Raw genomic sequence first — 12,311 nt, 5'->3', positions numbered from 1 at the left:
AAAAAGGCAACATATTCATATCATATAACAATAATAATAACATTTACAATAAGTGGACATATGAAATTGGATGAAATAAATTAACTAAAAACCATAAAGATGATGTTTACATAGGCATGGGTACCAAACCAAACCAAACTTGTTGTCATCAAGTTGCATCCTACTCATAGAGACCCCTCCTTGGGTTTCCAAGGCAGTATCACTATGGAAGTAGATTGCCCAATCTTCCTTCTGAGGAGTGGCTGGTGGGTTTGAACCTCCAGCCTTCTGGTTAGCAGCCAAATGTCTTAGGCACTACACCACCACCCTACCACCCTAAGCATGGGTGGGGGTAGGGTATTGGAAGAATGGCAGTGATGGAAAAACAAAAGAGGGAATTCTCTTTTTCTGTAAGTAATTAATGAATTTTGAGGGATTTATAACTCTTAGTTATATAGGCCATGTTTGGGAGGCATTCTCTCCACTGAGAAAAGAGTGCTTCACTTTCATCAAATTTCCCAACTTGTTAATTTTAGAAGAGGTCAATGTTGAACAAGATAAGTGTATGAAAGGTTTTTCTGTCATGAAATAATGTTTAAATTTTTAAAAAGAAAAAATATATGTTAACTACTATTATAGAAAATATCTGCTCTATTTAATAGACATTATTCAGTCAGTGGTAAAATATTATAAAAATGGATAAACAATGTGAACAGGCAATCTGAAAAATAAGAAAATAAAAACTACCATATAAGAAGAAATATCTAAGTCCACTCATAACCAAAAGATGTGTAAAAAGCACTAAAATTAATTATATATTTGCCTTGTCAATATAGTAAATCTTTTAAAATGTAATAAACTCTTATTTTGGTACCAAATGAAAACCAAATGCACTGCCAACAAGTCGATTAGACTCATAGTGACCCCCTCCTTGGGTTTCTAAGGCAGTATCTCTAAAGAAGTAGATTCCCCAACCTTCCTTCTGAGGAGTAGCTGGTGAGTTTGAACCACCAGACTTCTGGTTAGCAGTCAAATACCTTATGTACTATGCAGTAGTGAAATAATGATAATTTCCATGCTATGTTAATGAGAAAAAGGGTGAATCTATCTAGAAGACAATTTAGAAATATGTATGAAAAGACTTTATAACATGCAGATTATGCAATTTAAAGACTGCACATCTGAGAAATGTTGTCAGTTGCCTTCGAGTTGGCTCCTACTCATGGTGACCTTATATATAACAAAATGAAACCCCATAGGTTTTCCAAGTCTCTAAATCTTTACAGAAGCAGACTGCCTCATCTTTCTCCTCTAGAGCAGCTAGTGAGTTCAAGCCACTGACATTTTGGTTAGCAGCCAAATGCCTTAACCACTACACAACCAGAGCTCCTTTCTTATTATGATAGTAATCTGTTATTTCTATGAATACACAATGGACTCTGAAACCAAGGCTGGCTATTTGTGAAAGGTTGAACTGTTTTGTTTTGCTAACAGAAAAAATGTGTCCCAGACTGTAAACTGAATTGATTGCTTACGAAAGAACTGAGCTGTAAAACTAACACCACCTGTGTTCCTTTATAGGTGTGAATTGCAGTTGCTTCTTCTGCAATACATAGTTGGCATATTACGGAAAGAGCAATTTTCTCTTCTTAGAACATACTTTTTTCTTGATGTCTATATGTCTGACTTCTAAAGAGCAGTTGTGTGCAATATACTCCTTACCCTGTCTTTAAACTTGCTTCGCAAAATGGACTTTGGGAATTTGGCTGTCAGCTGTTGTTGTTGTTATGTGCCGTCAAGTCGGACCTGACTCATAGCGACCCTCCTTGGGTTTCTGAGACAGTATCACTATGGAAGTAGATTGCCCAACCTTTTTTCCAAGGACTGGCTGATGGGTTTAGCTAGGCAAAAATGTTGTTAGCATTGTGTGATGCTGCCTGGCAGTCAACAAGTAAGTTCAAAAATCATTGCATGCATTCATATTACAAATGTATGTGTTGATTATTTGAACATTTCATTATGTTGTGTCTTTATTTTGTGAGAAGTGCAACACTAAAGAGTCACAATTCATATACAGCAAAGTTGAATGAAAGGTGATGATTACTATATCTGCAGAAATCTATTCATTTTGGTCCTTAATCATAAATATGATAGATTTAAAATGGTCAAATATGGGTCAATTACAGAGCAAAAAAAAGCAAACAAAAGATAAGTAACCCATTGCCCAGTCAATTCCAAGTCATTGTGATCCTATAGAATAGACTAGAATTGTCTCATAGTGTTTCCAAGCCTGTAATATTTATGGAAGCCGACTGACACAACTACCTCCCTCAGAGTTCCAAAGTTGGAAATGGTGGGTTCCAACTGTCAACCTTTCGATTAGCAGCCTAACTCTTATCCACTACAGCACTAGGGCTTCTGAAGGAAAGTATGACATTTATTTGACTTTCGAACATTGCATTAACTTAATTTGATTTTGACATTTCTTTTATTCTAAGCCAAATATAACTCTCATATTAATTCTATTCCAGTTTTAGTCAGGACATTGTTGTAGCTATATTCATTCAAAAGTTTCAACTGAGGTAGGCTTCTATGGCTATTTTATATACAACCAATCCTATAAGAATTGACAGTTTACTGCAGCCAGAAAATTGTAGATATATGCAAATCAATAAGCCAAAAGATGTGATTTCCAATTTGCAAAAAAAGAAAAAAAACTTACCTATGTGTTCTGGTTACATAGGGCCATTCTGACAAGAATATACTACGAACAGGATGGCCTTAACAAACAGAAGTTTATTCTCTTACAGTTAAGGAGGGTTGAAGTCCGAGTACAAAATGCCAGGCTCTAGGGGCTGTGTGAAAGTCCCTCAACCTTGGGCTTTATCTCTGCCTCTTGTTCCTGGCCCACTGAAGCTAGAGGTTTTCTTCACTAGGGCAGCTAATGGCTGCTGAGGCTAACAAGCCCAAGGTCAACAAATAAAATGGCACAGTCTCAATGTTACCTATCCACATGGCAGGCCATTAATTCAAGTCCATTGTGAGTCCCAAGGTGAGAAGAGCATGGCAAGCTGCTGAACAATGACACAGCTACATGCAGGGTCCAAGCATGCCATAAGCTAGAGACTATCCCCAAGGTTTCTCCTTATATACAGGAAGCAGACCACATCCCAAAGGCAGCTACTCAGCTGCTTATGATTTGTTGTTGTTGTTGTTAAGTGCTGTCGAGTCATTTCCGACTCATAGGGACCCCATGCATAGCAGAATGAAACACTGCCCGATCCCACACCAGCCCCACAATCCCTGCTATACTTGAGCCCATCATCACAGCAACCGTGTAAATCCATCTCGTTGAAGACCTCCCCCTCTTTCGTCGTCCTACCCTACCAAGCATGACATCTTTCTCCAGGGAATGGTCCCTTCTGACAACATGACCAAAATAGGTGAGACGAAGTCTGACCATTCATGCTTCTAAGGAGCATTCTGGCTGCACTTACTCCAGGACAGATCTGTTAGTTCTTTTAGCAGTCCATGGTACTTTCAGCATTCTTTGCCAGCAGCACAACTCAAAAACATCAACTCTTCTTCGGTCTTCCTTATTCGTTGTCCAGCTCTCACATGCATACAAGGCAATTGGAAATCTCATGGCTGGTGTCAGGCGCACCTTAGTCCTCAAGGAGATATCCTTGCTCCTCAGCACTTGAAACAGTTCCTTCACAGTTGACTTTCCCAATGCTACACGTCATCTAATGTCCTGACTGCTGCTTCCATTGGCATCGATTGTAGAACCAAGCAACGTGAATTCTTTGACAACCTTAATCTTCTGTCCATTTATTGTGATGCTGCTCATTGGTCCAGTTGTGAGGATTTTTGTTTTCTTTAGATTGAGACGTAATCCATACTGCAGACTATATTCTTCAACCTTCATCAGTAGGTGCCTTAAGTCATCCTCACTTTCAGCAAGCAAAGTTGTATTGTCTGCATATCTCAGGTTGTTAATGATTCTTCCTCCAATCCTGCTGTCATGTTTTTCTTCATATAGTCCAGCTTCTCAGATTATTTGCTCAGCATATAGATTGAATAAGTGTGGAGAGAGAATACAACCCTGACGCACTCCCTTCTTGATTTTAAACCATGCAGTGTCCCCTTGTTCTGTTTGAACTACAGCCTTATGATCCATGTACAAGTTCCTCATGAGCACATTTAAGTGTTCTGGAATTCCCATTCTTCTCAGTGTTATCCACAATCTGTTATGATCCACACAATCAAATGCCTTTACATAGTCAATAAAACACAAGTAAATATCTTTCTGGTATTCTTTGCTTTGAGCCAAGATCCATCTGACATGAGCAATGCTATCTCTTATTTCACATCCTCTTCTGAATCCAGCTTGCATTTCTGGAAGTTCTCTGTCAATATACTGCTGCATCCCTTTTGAATTATCAGTAAGATTTTAGTTGCATGAGATATTAATGATATTATTTAGTTTCCACATTCTGTGGGATCACCTTTCTTTGGAATTGGTACAAATGTGGATCTCTTCCACTCAGTTGACCAGGTAGATGTCTTCTAAATCTCTTGGCATAGCCAAGTGAGTGCCTCTAGCATGGAATCCTTTTGTGGAAACATCTCAGTGGGTATCCTGTCAATTCCTGGAGCCTTGTTTTTCGCCACTTTCCTCAGAGTAGCTTTCAGTTCTTCCTTCAATACCATTGGTTATTTATCATATGCCACCTCCTGAAATGGATGAACATCAACCAATTCTTTTTGATACAGTGACTCTGTGTATTCCTCCCATCTTCTTTTGATGTTTCCTGCATCATTTGATATATTACCCATAGAATCTTTCAATATTGCAACTCGAGGCTTAAATTTCCTCTTCAGTTCTTTCAGTTTGAGAAATGTGTTCCCTTTTAGCTTTCCAAGTCTGTGTCTTTGCACATTTCATTATAATAATTGACTTTTTCTTCTCGAGCTGCTCTTTGAAATCTTCTGTTTAGCTCTTTTATCTTGTCATTTGTTCCATTTGCTTTAGTTACTCTCCATTCAAAGGCACATTTCCCAGTCTCTTCTGACATCCATTTTGGTCTTTTCTTCTTTTCCTGTCTTTTTCATGACCTTTTGCTTTTTCATGGATGATGTTCTTCATGGCATCCCACAATTCCTCCAGTTTTTGGTCGTTGGTGTTCAGAGCATCAAATATATTCTTTAAATGGTCTTTAAATTCTGGAGGAATATAATCAAGGTCATTTTTTGGCTCACATGGACTTGTTTTAATTGTCATCAACTTTAACTTGAACAAGGAAATGAGCAGTTGATAGTCTGTTACACAGTCAGCTCCTGGTCTTATTTTGGCTGAAGATATTGAGCTTCCCCATCACGTCTTGCTACATATGTAGTCAATCTATTTCCTGTGTACTCCATCTGGTGAAGTCCACATGTATAGCCACCATTTGTTTTTGTTGAAAAAGGGTACTTGCAATAAATAAGCCATTAGTGTTGAAAAATTCTATCATGTGTTCTCCTGCATTATTTTTTATCACCAAGGCCAAATTTTCCAACCACCAGTGATTTTTCTTTGTTTCCAACTTTCTCATTCCAACCACCAGTGATAATCAGCACATCTTGATTGCATGATCGGTCAATTTCAGACTGCAGAAGTTGATAAAAATCTTCAATTTCCTCATCTTTGGCTTTGGTGCATAAATCTTTGGCTTTGGTGCATAAATCTGAATAATAGTAGTATTAACTGGCTTTACTTATAGGTGTATGGGTATTATTCTATCACTGACAGCATTGTACTTCAGGATAGGTCTTGAAACATTCTTTGTGATGATGAATGCCATGCCATTCCTCTTCAATTTGTCATTCCCAGCATAGTAGGTCATATGGTTGTCTGACTCAAAATGGCCAAAACATATCCATTTCAGCTCACCAATGCCTAACACATCAATTATTAAGCATTCCATTTAATTTCTGAAAACTTCCAATTTTCCTAGATTCATACTTCATACATCCCATGTTCTGATTATCAACGGATGTTTGCAGCTAGTTCCTCCCATATTGATTCATGATACTTTAGCAAATGGAGGCCCTGAAAGCTATACTTTATCCATATAATTAATGTAGGCTCTATTCTTATGAGGCAGCTCTTCCCCCGACATATTTTATGTTCCTTCTGACCTGAGGGGCTCATCATCTGCCACTGTATCGGACAATGTTTCTGGGCTTTCATAAAATTTTCCAGTAATCTATCAGACAGTGTTTCACTACTATTCACATGGTTTTCACTGGCCAATTCTTTGAGAAGTAGATGGCCTGTTCATTCTTCTGCATCTGTCTCAGTCTGGAAGCTCCACTGAAACTGCTCCACCATGAGCACCCTTGCTGGCACAGTCTCCAGCCTCACAGCAACATGCAAGCCACGAAGTTCTACAAACCGACAGACCAGTTCATCTCCCTTAGCTGTTCCAACCACTCCATTCAGTCCCTACCTGTTCTTGCCAGCCCTGTCTGCCACTGCTCCCTGCCATCTGTGGCTGTCCCTTGCCCGCTTTACCTGTTCTGGCTGCTAGCCCTGTCTGCCATTGTTCCCTGCCACATGATCATTAGGAAGCTGCAGGGACTGACGAGCTCAAGGGTGGTAGGTAGTATACCCCTTTTGACTCCAGTGGATGAGGAATCCAAGATCACTAGGCCGAATGGTGAATTTACACTCACAGATAGTTGTAGGCAACACGACAGGATCCAGATCCACATAAAGCACTTTACGTATTAATCCTTTAATTGATTATCATCATCATCATCATTTTTGCTGCTATGCTGACACAGAGATTAAAAAAATATAAAAGATAAATAAATCCAATTTCTGTCTCCATGTAATACTTGTAAGGAATGATAACAAAATAAGGGCAAAGAACACAACTCCACTAGGCTTACATTATAAGCAAAGAAGTGACAATGAATACTTTTTCAATTGCTAGGACTAATTGAGTAAATGGTTATTTATAAGAAAGATGTACATTCAGGCTTGGTTAAATAGATATAGTGCTTAGAATTCCACCTGCTAAAGAAAGTGAAGAGATGCATAATAAATTTCTTTTTCATTTCTTTATTAGTGTCACATGCATTAGTACCAATAAAACAGTTTCAGCTTAAATACTCCTGGCAGTAACTTTATTGAAAATCAACACAAATCATGGTCAACTATCAGTTCTTACTCCCCAAAGAAACAGTTAAGCCAAAGTGACAGTCCAGGCCTCATGAGGCAAAAACTGAATCTCAAGGTCTGGGAGTGGAAGGTGTTCTGTGTCACAGTTGTCAAGCAGCAATCAGGTCAATGGGCCCTTTCTTTGATTTTACTTGTGCAATGGTCTCACTCATTTCTAGGGGGAAAAAAAAGGCTAATAGAGCCACCAGGTGTATAAAATCAATCCCATTAGCCTGAAGGGAAAGCAAAACTCTGTGTCTGAGGCATATTAATTTGTGAGTGTCTTTGATTCAACATGGTTTCTTATTGTAGCAATAAGCTTGTCTATCCTAAACTATTTCCTTATGTATTCCTTGATAAACATTTAATTGTTTCAGATATTTACAAGAATGAATTATATTGCATAATGGTTATTATTTTCATAATACTTCATAATATTTAGTATTTTAAAATTACTTTTAGATTGCCCATTTTAATCCATTCAGTGAACCAAGAAAGACATACTTAAATGTATATAACATTGCACAATCTGAGTCTCAAAATCTTAGCGACTTGCCCCCTAAACCACTTGGGAAAAGTAGCCTGATAAAAGAGCAGATTCCATATTTTTGACTGTCTTCAATCTGTTATGTACTCTAGGGTGCATTCTGGTTTAGGTTAATCTCTAATTATATTTATTTAGCATTTTAAATTAGGAAGAGTAAATTATTCATCATATTGCAGTTAGTTTAGTAACAAGTGATTCAAGTCCTGTCTGTGAGCAAAAGATGATAAATTCAGTGTAGATATTCCTGAAATTGACTTGTTATATTAATTCATCTCTTCCTCCATTGCATTCACCAACTGCATCTTGAGTAGTAGTGAGGCAGTTAAGGATCCAAACACAGTACCTGATTTTACATCTTAGCACTGACAATCACCATTGTATGACCTTAACCAATGATTGATCTATTTATGAGCACCTTCATGTGTAAAATGTACACAATAGTCTTTACCACATTGAACTCTTGGGAGGATTAAATGAGAAAACAGTGTATTATTGTTCCTGACTACCTGCTACATGCCAGCCACAGAATTTCTCATCAGAAATATGTAAGTGAGGAGAATAGATAATGCTGTGCTCTTATAAAATCTACTATACTCTGGGGAAGAGTGTAGACAATAAAAAAGGACCAGATAAAGGTGTGTGTGTGTGTGTGTGTATAAAATATACAGGTGGTAAAAAGTGTTATGAACAGTAATAAATCAGAATAAATGAGCTAAAAAGTGCTGCTACTGGTGGTGAGGATGAGTTAAGTATCTAACTGGTCAGTAAACACCTCTATGATAAGTTGGTATTTGAGCAAAGATCTCAAGAAAATTAGGGAGGAGCTATGTGCATATCCATCAGAAATTACTGGCTGAGAAATGACAGAGCATACAAAGGACTTGAGGCAGTAGCCAAATCTATCTGAGGATCAGTAAAGAAAGAGACTGAAGTAGAGTGAGGCAAGGGCATGGAGATTGGACCAGAGATATTATATGGGAACAGATCCTTACTTTACTTGGGGCAACAGTCTTGGGTCGATCTGTGATTGCTCAGGATACTAAACAAAATACTTTTTTTGGGGTTAGTATTTTAGTGATCCTTTATAAAGGGTAATATGAAGTTAAGGGAGTTTGAGCAAATGAATGACAGAATCTAACATATTTTGAATAGGTCATTCTGTTTTTTGTGGAAAATATATAGAAAGAGGTCAAGGATCAAAATGTCAGTATAGGATACTGTTACAATTTCAGAGCTTATTACCACAGTCCAGCTGAAAAATGATGCTATTTTTTATTTGGATGCTCAGGAGTACTCAGATTTTTGATGTATTTGGAAAATAGGGTTGATAGAATTAGCTGGTTGTGCATAAGGTGTAGGAAAAAGATGAATCAATGAGAATTCCATGACGACTCCCTAAGCAATTGGAAGATTTTTTTTTTTTCCCAATGAGAAAGTAGAGAGAAAAGACTATGAAGAGTGTCTTGGGTCAGGTCCCAATCAAGAGTCTGGTTTTGTATGTGTCAAAATTGAGGTATAGATTAGACATACAAGTAGAAATCTTAAGTCAGTAGCTGATATGTGACCTTGTAGTTCCAGAAAAAGTTCTGAGCTAGAACTATACATTGGAGTCAGAAACTTATAGAGGGTGTTTAAAGTCAAGAGACTAGAAGGGATTTCAAAGCAGTAAGGATAGAGAAGAGAAGAGGTTCTAAGAATTAACCATGCACATAAAATTACTCGATGAGTTATGGTCTTAAAAAGTATTGTACCTACTTTATTGGTACTTTTTGAGTCCCACGAATTTTCCTGTTTCCTGAGTTAATCAACATGAACCTGTCATATTCTAATTTGTGTTATTTAAATAGAGAGGCAAAATTGTCCATTAAAAAAAAAAATGGTTCTATTTTAAAGACTGCAGAGTGTAATTCTGTGTTAAAAGCAAAATCTTAAGTCAAAACATGTCATAAAAATCAGATGAATTGTTCAACTGACCAGGATCTACCTATGGAGCTGAGTGCATATTTGCATAACTGATGGGCTATAAATGGTAGTCAATAACCAAAGGTTATAATTATGCCTCAAACATTCTTATCTTACTTGGGGCAACACTTTTGGGTCTATCTGTGATTGTTCAGGATAGTAAATGAAATACTTTTTTGGAGGTTAGTATTTTAGCTGGTCTAAAAATACATTTTCGTATCTTCCTTTTAAACAGTACTGAAAGTGTTCATGGTTCCAAACACTTGCTTTATGGCATTTGGTCTGTGTTTTATGTAATTTTCCACATACTTAGAATCAACTTGATGTGTTGTACAGAATACTTACCTCCATCCATCTGCTTGTCCACATGCCAACAACTAGTATAAATGTCAATTAACCCTTAGTTTTTAGGGAATACAAGGATTACTTGGAATGAAATATTCTATTTTGCTATTAATATGCAATGATGAATGATACATACAATTTAATTAATGTTATGCTTTTTGACTTATTTTGGCCTAAAGCCAGGGCAAGTGACCCTGCTTTTCAGTAGCAGCTGTATGTTAGTCCTAAGAACTTGTCCTAAAAATGTTAGATCATATGGATTTTGTCTGAATTTTACTTCTAACCCTATCTGATCTACTTATTCTTTTCAATGCAACATGTCATCTTGAATTTCCAGGGATATAAATTTATTGTGATTAACTGTCCTTTTATAAACAAGTTTCTGTTAGTCAACCATGATATTAAACTAATCATCACTTTAAAATGGAGATAATTTTATCTACCTTTCCTATCTAAAGGGTTGTAAGAAAATGTTATAAAGAGCATAAAATGCTGTAGGAAAAAATATTGCCTTGAATATGTATAAATACTAATGCTGTTGTTGTTGTTAGGTGCCATCAATTCAGCTCCGACTCATAGTGACCCTATGCACAACAGAACAAAACACTGCCTGATCCTACACCAATCTCACAATCTTTGCTATGCTTGAGCCTATTGCTTCAGTCACTGTGTCAATCAATCTCTTTGAGGGTCCTCCTCTTCTTTGCTGACCCTCTACTTTACCAAGCGTGATATCATTCTCCAGGGAATGGTCCCTTCTGACAATGTAACTGAATATTAACAAATATTTCAAACAACACGACTAAATACTAATATGAATATATTTATAACAACATATGTATTCATAACTCACTGCCATTGAGTAAATTCTGACTCATTGAGACCCTTCTTTGGGTTTCTGAGGAGGTATCTCTATGGAAGTAGATTGGCAATCTCCCTCTGAGGAGTGGCTGGTGGGTTTGAACTGCCAGCCTTCTGGTTAACAATCAAATACCTTAGGCATTATGCCACCAAAGCCCCCTATGTATTCATATATATGTTATATATATGATATACCTATGCATAAATGTAAGTTTTAATTATCTTACCTTTCTAGAGTGAGATTGATATCTTTAGTTTGCCCATTTCATCATCCTCTTTTCTTAAAACATTTTTATATATTCTTCAAAATTAGAGCTTTTATTCTAGAATCAGATGGAAATGAAATAACATCTCTGGATTTCTCATTTGCATAATTGCAGAATTTTGATTTATGTGTTAACCTGGCACTAATTCCCATCTATTTCTTGGCAGTATCTTTGCTGTTATCAGCAAGCCTTTTTTTTTTTTTTTCCAGTACATTAGTTCTCTATTACTAAAATTCAGTTTGAATTCTTTGTAGGATTTTTCTCCTGCCCTCTGACACATTCCCTCTTTCTCCCTCAAATAAGCTTCTGTTATACTAGGTTATTAGTGGCCTTCAGTGAAATAAAGACGCTTCTGTGTGGTCTGCAGTTTACCCGCTGCCCTTGCTTTCAGAGGCAAACCCTCGCTGCTTCCCCTGCCTGGACAGATTCTTTGCTGCTTTTGCAGATCAACACTGCAGTCTTACTCCTTTCCTAAATGTTAAATGATTAGGCAGGAATCAAGCTAACCTCTTCTCTTTGTGTATTGCCAGGTTATCCCCTTCCTTCTGTCCTTCTTTTGAAGAAGTAGGCATGAATGGACAATTTCTGTGCTCTATCTGCACTCACAAGGTGTGGTCTGGCCCTTCCTAAATGAAAAACTAGGTTATTTTTCAGTTTCAGTGCACATGTGACACAAAGAGGCAAGACAGGAAGTGCTTTTAAGGCATTGCTTTAAAATCTATGATTGGGACTATTTAGCATATGTATTCTGTAATGTCAGCAATTCGATTCAGAGTAGGAGCTTGTGCAGCTTGGATCAGAGAAAGGGGAAAGGATTATTTTGGAATTTAGGAATATGGCTTGTACGGGGTAGATATTGAACCATAGGGTTTGGAACAGACAGAGAGATTCACAGGAACGTGGGCCAGCAGCACAAAGGAAAGAACAAGAAGAGGTCCCAGGACTGTATGTGAAGTCTTCTAGACTTCTCCATTCAGCGCTAATGTCCCCAAGTCTGGGTTAAGAGTGCCTGAAATGGATCCAGAGCACATTTGGGGAGCCCTGTCCTCTCCAGCTGCACAGTAATTTTCCCATCATATGTAGGCCTTCCCCCAGCATCTAGCTACAAGGAGGACTTGAAACACCAGAAAACAATAGATTT

Source organism: Orycteropus afer, unplaced genomic scaffold (assembly GCF_000298275.1).
Source record: "Orycteropus afer afer isolate SDZICR_OR568_19922 unplaced genomic scaffold, OryAfe1.0 scaffold00186, whole genome shotgun sequence".
Taxonomy (NCBI): Eukaryota; Metazoa; Chordata; class Mammalia; order Tubulidentata; family Orycteropodidae; genus Orycteropus; species Orycteropus afer.
The sequence above is the reverse complement of the archived record's forward strand: the minus strand, read 5'-3'. Positions refer to the sequence as shown.